Genomic DNA, 10073 nt, shown 5'->3' with positions numbered 1-10073 from the left:
AGCCCCGCCCCCGACGAGGTACGTCGCCGCCGTTCGGTTGCCGGTTTTTGTTTTAAAAAAACCGTTCGTTTTAAAAAAAACCCTAGATCGGTTTTTTTTTGGTTTTGTTATTTTGCGAGCGTTCACCGACACGTTCGTTTTAGCGAACACGTTCGTCGGATTTTCTCTGTTAACGAACGTCCGTTCTTTAACCGTTCGTCCGTTTTTCTTTTCGTCGGATTTTTCCGCGATTTTCTCAGATTCGATTTCTGATCGAATCTTCGTTTCTGTTTAACTTTTCGCTCGTTTATCGGAATCAGGCGATTCAAGCGCCTAGAGTTTCATCTCGAAATTCTCTTTCCATTTAACCTACTCAAACAAGTTTTTGCTTCTGTAAAATTTGACCTAGATCTAGATTAGTAAACGAAGCTTGTTCCTTTCGCCGTTTGACTTTCGTTGCTTCGTTCGAGTTGATTCTTTTTGCATACCGGAGTTCTTAAGTTGAACTTTCTGGTTGGATCTTTCACTCGAGTTTTACTTGTGCATTAGTTGAGTACTGATTGTTTGCTTGTTCGTTTGCGATAGAGTACCCGGAGTGTGCCGCTTGTTACTTCGAATCGCTAGGTTTTGCGGATCATCAGCAAGGCAAGTAACACTTTGATCATACGTTCCATACCAGTTTTATTGAATTAGATCTATTCTCCTCAAACATTGCATGATTAGGGTCTAATTAAATTGTGGGTATTGGGAAGTAGTTGAGGTAGAACCTATTGCCATGTTTATTATCAAACCCTTGGGAGTTACTTCTACGTTTTCTATTATATTGCCATGCTATGCTTGTAGACGTGGATTGGGTTTGAGAGATATTCATGACAGATGTGAGATTGATAATTAATGGTTTACTTAAGGGGCAACTAAAACTCACATCTGGGTGGATTGAGGTACCTGGGTATTCCAGGATTGCCTGTTTTTCTTTTGGACCGCCACCCAGGTTCAAAGGGATCATAAGATTATTCATGCTAGAAACTTCCGTGTGCAGCCACAAGCTATTATGGGCTCTAGCATAGTTGACTAAGTTGTGTGAACTCTTACAGTGGTAGACTAGCAGATGTAGGGGAAAGTAGGTGTAACTGTCTACCCATACGTAAGGTGCAAACACTTATGAAAGACTGTGTCTCGGTCATCCGTTTCTCAAACATTATGCAGTGCAAGAATCAAGCGGAGGCGATCGAGTCTTGTGGGGAAAAGTGCGCAAACCTCTGCAGAGTGTACAAACTAATCATGGTTAGCCGTGTCCCCGGTTATGGACAACTTGAGTATCTAGTACTTGGATTATCATGTGAATCTCATCACCATGTTACTTTTAATTAATTTTGCTGGGTTATTGATGATTCTTAATTGGGATTGAGATGCTATCAACCATCTCAATGTTTCACAACCACCATGATAGTTAAATAAAATTTATTCCTTTGCAGTAGGGAAAAATTGGCTTTTCGCAAAACTGTAACCATAGAGCTTTCCACCAGCCATATATGCATGTAGTATAGCATTTATTATTGTTCATTATTCTCTATGTGTTACTTTGCCAGCATATTCTATGTGCTGACCCATTTTCGGGCTGCAACGTTTCATGTTGCAGACTCTTCAGACGACGAGTAAGGTGCCTTAGGTCGTGGTCTTATACTCAGTGATGCCACTGGAGTTGATGGACTCACTTATCTTCCAAGTCTTCCGCTGTTATCGTTTTTAGATGGCCTTAAGCCATATTTATCATACTTATTCTCTTTGGAGATATTCGATGTAATAAGTGTGTGATTGCTACTCTGTTATAAATCCTCCATTTGTACTGTGCGTGTCAGCATTACTGATCCAGGGATGACACTGGTGCACAGCAGCACAGACCATTTGAGGTCTGGTCGCTACACTTTCCTAGTAAAATCGTCCCACGGGGCAATAAGTGATGTAAAAAAAGGACGCAGATTCTCATCCATATAGCCCAACACCGACGGTAATTAGTCTATGCACACGATTACTTCATCTGCATGCTTTATTCACATGTGTTTGGCAACTATTTGTGACATTAAATTAATTTCTTGTTCTCTTATGTGTGTCCTATTTTACATAGATTCCATGGCAATCTCCTTGGTACACCCCAACAATTTTTATTTGCTCCCGATTTTATGACTACACATCATATATGACAACTTTTGTTGTCCACAAGGATTTCGTGTTACCTGTGCCACACATTTCACTTTTTTGTGGTAAATTTTTGCCATGAAACACAAGGTCATTCTCTACATATGCATGCCTAGCAACTTATTCCTGATTTTTTTGGTCACACAATATCTATGAAATTTTTTGTAGTGTCCTTAAATGGTATTTTTTTACATTCTCCCATGTGTGCATATCATAAATTTATCTCGTGGCACCCCGTTGCAAAGGGGTGGCGCTTATTCTTGTATTGAAGTGTGGATACACATTACTTTAATGACAACTTTGTTGTTCATGTGGATTTACATATTTCCATGGTTGTGGCAAGTTTTTTTACTTAACACTGTAGGGACAAGCTCCACAGCCAAACTTTCCTTTCACGCCCCATGATTTTGCTGATTTTTTACTCACACCCTCTGCACTTTTGCATTTTCTTGGTCATTTGCAGCTACTTCATGTTAACAACTTAGACATTGGACATAAATGACTTGAAATAAATATATCCCATGAACCTTTCGTTGATAGTAGTTAGATTTTCTTTTTGGACCGGAATGGTATAGTAATTTACTAGTAGTACCTAAAACCCGTAAGGACCCAAATGTTAGTGTTTATCTAGTCAAGCAAGTCTACTTGAGTTGTTGTTATTGTTTATAGGTGATCATGGGTTTGTTAGAAACTTCAGACAAACGGAATAAAAGAAAATTAGAAATATGTTGATGTGTACTCACATTTTAATATGATGCGATGCTATGTGTGTATTCCATTTCAGATGTGTGCTTGGGAGTCTTCACCTTTGCTCTCTTCTGAAGAAGTGGAGATGATACACGAGTTGAGCTTAGTCACGTAGGCACACTTTGCCACACCGGAGAAATTTGAGCTATCAAATAGCTTTTAAATCTGGTGAAATTTGAGGTATTCAAATTAATGGTTATGCGGGATCCCGTGAGACTAGATGATGGTCACCCATTGCAATGCTTGGGTAGTCGATCCCCTTTCCCCTCCATCGTGGCTCGCTGCTTGAAGGTCTGGCTAGCCTTTTGTTGGGCTCCCTCGTTTTCCAACCATGACCGCGATCATCAACCCTTGTACTCGTATGGCTATGTTTATCGGAGGCCAGGGTGAGCATCCTTTTTTCAGAAAAAACCCTTTTACGCTTACCATTATTTTCCAGTTACTTGCAACAACCTAATTGCCAAGTCTTAAAATAGTTAATGTAAGTGTGCAGAAGGTAACACCATGTCGTCGTGATTTTGTTATAGCCAGGGGACAAGATGATGGAATATTCCATGTCGTCGTGATTTTGTTATAGCTAATGAACTCGTGTTGTCATTACTATTAATAGGTTATGATGGGTTTGTTAGAAACTTCAAACAAATGTTACAAAACGAAATTAGCAATATGTTGATGTGTACTCCAGCTTTAATATGACGCGATGCTATGTGTGTGGTCCATTTCGGATATGTGTGTGGGAGTCTTCTCCTTTCCTCTCTTCTAAAGAAGTGGAGATGACACACGAGTTGAGTTTAGTCACGTAGGCACACTTTGCCACTTTGGTGAAATTTTAGCCATTCAAATAGTTTTTAAATCTAGTGAAATTTGAGCCATTAAAATGAGTGGTCATGCAGGATCCCTTGAGATTTATTGGTGGCCACCCATCATAATGCTTGTGTAGTCGATCCACTTTCTCCTCCATCATGACTTGCTGCTTGAGTGCCCGGCTAGCCTTCAGTTGTGCTCCTTGGTTGGCCAATATGACAGCGATCATCAACGCTCATACTCTTATGGTTGTGTGCATCGGAGCCCAGGGGTGATCCTACTTCTTTAAGAAAAAAAACTCCTACACTTACCATAATTTGCCAATTTATTGCAACAACCTAGTTGCCAAGTCTTAAAACAGTTAATGTGAGCGTGATGATGGTAACACCCTGTGGTCATGATTTTTCTATAGCTGTTGGAGAAGATGATGGAATTGTCCAAGGAGAATGTCAACGCAAAGAAGGGTGGTGCCCTATCGCGGTGCTGTGGTAGCTGCATCTTGTGAACAATGACGCACCATTCAGCTTCCATAGCCATCTTGGCAGGAGGATGAGGGGACTTGCATTCTGGCTGTTTTGAGTGTTCGATGCAACTGCACCGACAATTGGCGTGTTGATAACAGTTACCTTTTATTTTCGAAGCGGGATGGTGTAATAATTTACTAGTAGTACCTAAAACCCATAATGATTCAAATGTCAGTGTTTATCTGGTCAAGCAAAGTGAACTTTTGTTGTTATTACTGTTTATAGGTTATGATGGGTTTGTCAACTTCAGACAAACTGAACAAAAGAAAATTAGCAATATGTTGATGTGTACTCATGCTTTAATATGATGCGATGCTATGTGTGTGGTCCATTTTGGATGTGTGTGTGAGATTCTTTGCCTTGGCTCTTTTTCTGGAGAAGTGGAGATGTCACACGGGTTAAGTTTAGTCAAGTAGGCGCAGTTCGCCGCGTTAGTGAAATTTGAGCCATTTAAATAGTTTTTCAATCTTGGGAAATTTGAGCTATTCAAATCAATGGTCACGCTTAATGGCAGTCACCCATTGCTTGGGTCGTTAATCCAGTTTCCCCTCCATCACGGCCCGCTGCTTGAGGACCCAGCCTGCCTTCGGTTGCGCTCCCTGTTTGGCCAACCATAACGGTCATCATCAACCCTCTTAATGTTGTGTGCATTGGAGACCAGGGGTGATCCTCCTTTCCTAAGCAAAAAACTATCATACACTTACCATCATTTGCCAATTGCTTGCAACAACCTAATTGCCCAGCCTTAAAATAGTTAATGTGTTCATGCAGATGGTAACACCCCGTGGTCATGATTTTTATGTTACAACTAGTGGAGAACATGATGGAACAATCCAAGGAGAACGTTAATGCCAAGAAGGGTGGCACCCCTACTATGGCGCTGCGGCAGCTGCATCTGGTGAATGGTGACCCGTCATTCAGCTTCTATAGCCGTGTTGGCAAGAGGATGAGCAGGACTTGCATTCTGGTTGTTTTGTGTGTTGATGCAATTTTAGCGACAATTGTGGTGTTGATAGTAGAGTTACCTGCTCTTTTTAGAGCGGGTTGGTATAGTAATTTACTAGCAGTACCTGAAACCCATAAGTACCCAAATGTCAGCTATGGGTTTATAGGTGATGATGGGTTTGTTGGTGATGATGGGTTTGTTATAAACTTTAGATCCAATGGGACAAAACAAATTATCAATATGTTTATGTGCAGGAGTGCTTTAACACGATATGATGTTATGTGTGTGGTCCATTTGATATGTCTCTGTGGGAGACCTCGCCTTTGATCTCTTTTGAGGAAGTGGAGATGACACAGAAGTTGAGTTTAGTCATGTAGGCGCACTTTGCCACGTCGGTGAAATTTGAGCTATTCAAATAGTTTTTAAATCTAGTGAAATTTGAGCTAGTCAAATCAATGGTCATGCGGTATCCTGTGAGACTTGACGGTGGTCATCCATCGCAATGCTTGGGTTGTTGATCCCCTTGCTCCTCCATCCCGACTCGCTGCTTGAGGGTTCGGCTAGCCTTTAGTGGTGCTCCTTGGTTTCCCAACCATGACGGCAATCATCAACGTCTACCCCTTTCACACATGTGCTCTTGTTGCACACCGCACGCAACTATTACATGATACACCCCCTCTTATTTCTAAAGTTCTTGAGCGGGAAAAAGTTGAATGTGTATGTGTGGGTTTACAAGAATCATAAGTGTATCTGATACTATGATAAGCTCACAAAAATTTCTAATTGTGTAGGTTTTTGAAACAGTGGCCAAATAATTAGTTATCCTAGACATGTAGACATTGAGCAAAAAAGCCTTGCATCATGTGCGCATAGCCCACAAATCATGCACACTGATTTTTTGTCAGTTCACCCTTCACCTCATCCAGATGGGATCACACGCCCCACACCGATGACCCACAAGTAGGGATTAATCGTAGTCCTTTTGATAAGTAAGAGTGCCGAAACCAATGAGGAGCAGAAGGAAATGACAAGTGGTTTTCACCAAGGTATTCTCTGCAAGTACTGAAAGTAGCAGCGACAAATAGTTTTGTAGCAAGTTGATTCGTAACAAGTAATAATGGCTACCAAGTTGCAACAAGGTGGCCCAATCCTTTTTATATCAAAGGACAAGCCAAAAAGTTCTCTTATATAAAACAAGGTGCTCTCGAGGACACATGGGAATTGTCGTCCAGTCACATTCATCATGTTTAGTTGATTCGTGTTTGCTACTTTGATAATTTGATATGTGGGTGGACCGGTGCTAGGGTGTTGTTCTTACTTGAACAAACAACCCTCTTATGATTAACCCCTCTCGCAAGCATCCGCAACTACGAAAGAATTAAGATAAATCTAACCACAACATGAAACATTACTACGAAAAAAACACTTCTGTGATGATACGTGTTTGTCACAGTAGGTCACGTTTTCTGTCATGCATGTACATCCGAGACGATTTTGTGACATAATGAAGATAGTCATACATGTGCTGTCATAGAAGTGTTCCATGACAATACTCAAATTATCATCATGGAAGTGTCCACTTCCATGACGATAAATGGCGCGTCATGGAAGTGTTTTCGTCAAGGGTAACCGACACGTGGCATCCACCGTAACGGGTCGCTGTTAAGCTATCAGGTTCCGTTTGGATCAGATAACCCGCGAACAGCCCAGGCCAATGGGAATTTTCCATGTGTAAAATTCCCATTGGCTAGAGGAACCACGTGTCGACTAAGCATTGGGACAGATGTCATCCATTCAATGGAAGGGAGGCGCCTATGATACGTCAACACGTGGCACGGCCCAACAGTGGCCCATTTAGGTGAAAAAGGTCGGCCTAGTGAAAATTAGCAGACTAGCCCATTTTGAGCCTACTTGTGTCTGGCCGATTTAGGGACACGACCCATAGGAGTTGTGCCAATTCGGCCCCTTAATGGCTCTTTAACTATTTGGCACAAATGCAGCCCATCGTCAGTTCAAGCCCTTTAGCAGACCGCTATATATTTGGGCTCAATAGCGGCCTGAGGTAATTTCGGCCTATTAACAGCCCATTCCAGGGATGGGCGAATTTTCAGGATGTACGTCTTTCGGCCTTTTAGCGAACCATTCAAGTGGTGGGCCAATTTCCAACCTGGTGCATCTTTCAGCCCATTAATGGCTCATACAGGAGTTGGTACATTTGCAGTCGGACATGAGGTTTGGCCTCTTGACGGCCCATGCTCTTCATGGTCCAATACCAGCCCGGTGTACCTTTCGGGCTGCTAAAGGCCCACAACAAAGTTGGACCATATACAGTCTCAGCTGACTTTTGGCCTCTTATCGGTCCATGTCACCGGGGCAAAAATTCGAGCCCGACCTTACTATTGGCCTGTTAACGGCCCATGTTTTTTTTGAGGAAGATCGACAGTGGGAGAGGCTCCCACTGACTTTGTATTACTCACAAAGGAACAATTACATATGTGTTACAAGGGGTTTTTGTGGCCCCCCGGCCATGCTAGCTTTCCACGGTCCTAGCGACCCAAATTTACAATGTAAACAGACAGGAAAGGATGAAGTTCCTCTCGGCAGTTATGTGTTAGCAGTTCCAAGAGATGCTTGAATCTAGCTAGCCATGCTCCATAGGAGTGCTGAATCCCTCTAAAGTGTTGATTATTTCTCTCCATCCAAAGACTCCAAGCAGCCAAGAGAAAGATATCCATGAAGAGAGGTTGTCTCCAATTATCCCTACCTCCATGCAGAAGAGCCAGTCTATTGTCATCTATCGGCCATGTCATTCCAACTACATCCCAACAGCGCTGACTAAAGGGGCAATTGAAGAACAGATGTTCCACCGTTTCCTCTGGAGGGTTTTGACAGAACATGCATGCATAGTTGCCCCCCACGACAACAAAATGTCTGCGTTTGAGCATATTCCTGGTATTCAGACGATCAACTAGGAGTAGCCACCCAAACATCTTGAATTTGATTGGGCTTTTAGCTTTCCAGAGCCATCCAAACGCCTCATCTACCACAACCTGTTTGTAGCAGTGGTTATAGAAATTTTTGGACGAAAAACGCCCGAGTATGCATTCCCAGACATCACGGCTATCGGCGGCCAGTCGATTTTGCGGCAACCCCTCCTGGATCTCTTTGATCTTCTCTCTCGCCTGGGTCGAAAGAGGTAGACTAAAAATCGTGGCTGGGTCAGTTGCAGTAAGAACCTTAGCAATGGAGTCGTCCTCATTCAAGCAAAATGAAAAGGCTCGTGGGTATATATCCATTATTGGGGAATCCTGAGTATTATCAAACCAAACATCTTTCCAGAACAGAGCACTAGAGCCATCCCCTGGGGTGACTTTAGTGATCCCTCGGAAGATCCCACTGAGTTGCATCACATCTTTCCACCAGAAAGAGCCCACTGCCTCAGATGCATGCGGTATGTTGTTTCTGTAGTAGGCATCCCACAAGCTCCACCCAGGGAACATCTTCATGATTATGGAATTTGAATAGATATTTTAGCAGGAGGGCTACATTCTGTGTTTTAATATCAATAACACCAAGACCTCCGCAGCGTTTTGGGCGGCAGACAAGTTCCCAGGCCGCAAGAGAGTTATTTTTGACCCCGTCATCAGAGTTTTTAGCCCAGAGGCAATATCTACGCAGCTTGTCCAGATGTTCAATCACCTTTGGATGCAGTTTGATTGTGCACATTGCATATATCAGCATCGAAGTCACAACTGAATTGACCAAAGTCAGTTTAGCCCCGGATGACATCAGTGACAGCGCAGTGGATGTCTTCCGCTCAACTGCATGGACCAGCGGCATAAGATCAAGGACACTGGGCCTCGTCGTGCCCATTGGCAAGCCGAGGTATGTGAAGGGCATGGAACCAACAGAGCAACCAAAAACCCCAGCCAGTTCACAAGCACGTCGGTGATCAATGTTAATGGGTATGAGAGTTGATTTCTGAAAATTGATCTTCAGCCCAATGGAAGTAGCATAATCTTCTAGGATAGCTTTCATACGAGCAGCCTGCACGGGACATGCCTGCATAACTAAAATCGTGTCGTCAGCGTATTGGACAACCGGGAAGTCACCCGCCCTATCACGAGGGAGAGGAAGGTCAAGCAGTCCTCGAGTGAAAGCATCGTTAACTGCTGCTTGGAGGAGATCAGCCGCCAGGACAAAGATCAACGGTGAGAGAGGGTCCCCCTGGCGCACTCCACACTTACAGTTGAATTTTCGACCAGGGACTCCATTAAGGAGCACAGAAGAAACCCCCGAGCCAAAGATCGTATTCATCCATCCAAGCCATTTGTCATCAAAACCCATGTGTTTCATAATTGCCATCATGGGGGCGTGCTCAATAGTCTCGAATGCCTTGGCAAAGTCTAGTTTGAGGAGGATGTTTTCCCTCGCTGAGGTATGGCATTGATGGATGTATTCAAACGACCACGCTAAGCAATCTTGGATTGTCCTCCCTCTGAGGAAACCGTACTGATTTTTATGTATGATCTTGAGGATGACTTTCTGTAGCCGATTTGCCAAGATCTTAGTGATGATTTTCAGACAACAATTCAGTAAAGTAATTGGTCTATAGTCATTTGCAGTTTCTGGAGAAGAGTTCTTTGGGATCAAGGTGATATACCCCTCACTAATACTGGTTATATCTAGCCCTCCGGCATGAAAAGCATGGCACAACTCATAGAAGTCCGACTTGATGATCTGCCAGCAGCTCTTAAGGAAGCAACCATTAAAACCATCAGGGCCCGGAGCCCGATCACTCGGCATTTCCTTAATAACAGTGTCAATCTCTTCATTGGAAAAAGGTGCCGACAAGTGCTCCAGTCCTTCAATCCGAC

This window comes from Aegilops tauschii, chromosome 3 (assembly GCF_002575655.3).
Source record: "Aegilops tauschii subsp. strangulata cultivar AL8/78 chromosome 3, Aet v6.0, whole genome shotgun sequence".
Classification (NCBI taxonomy): Eukaryota; Viridiplantae; Streptophyta; class Magnoliopsida; order Poales; family Poaceae; genus Aegilops; species Aegilops tauschii.
Note: the sequence above shows the minus strand (reverse complement) of the source record.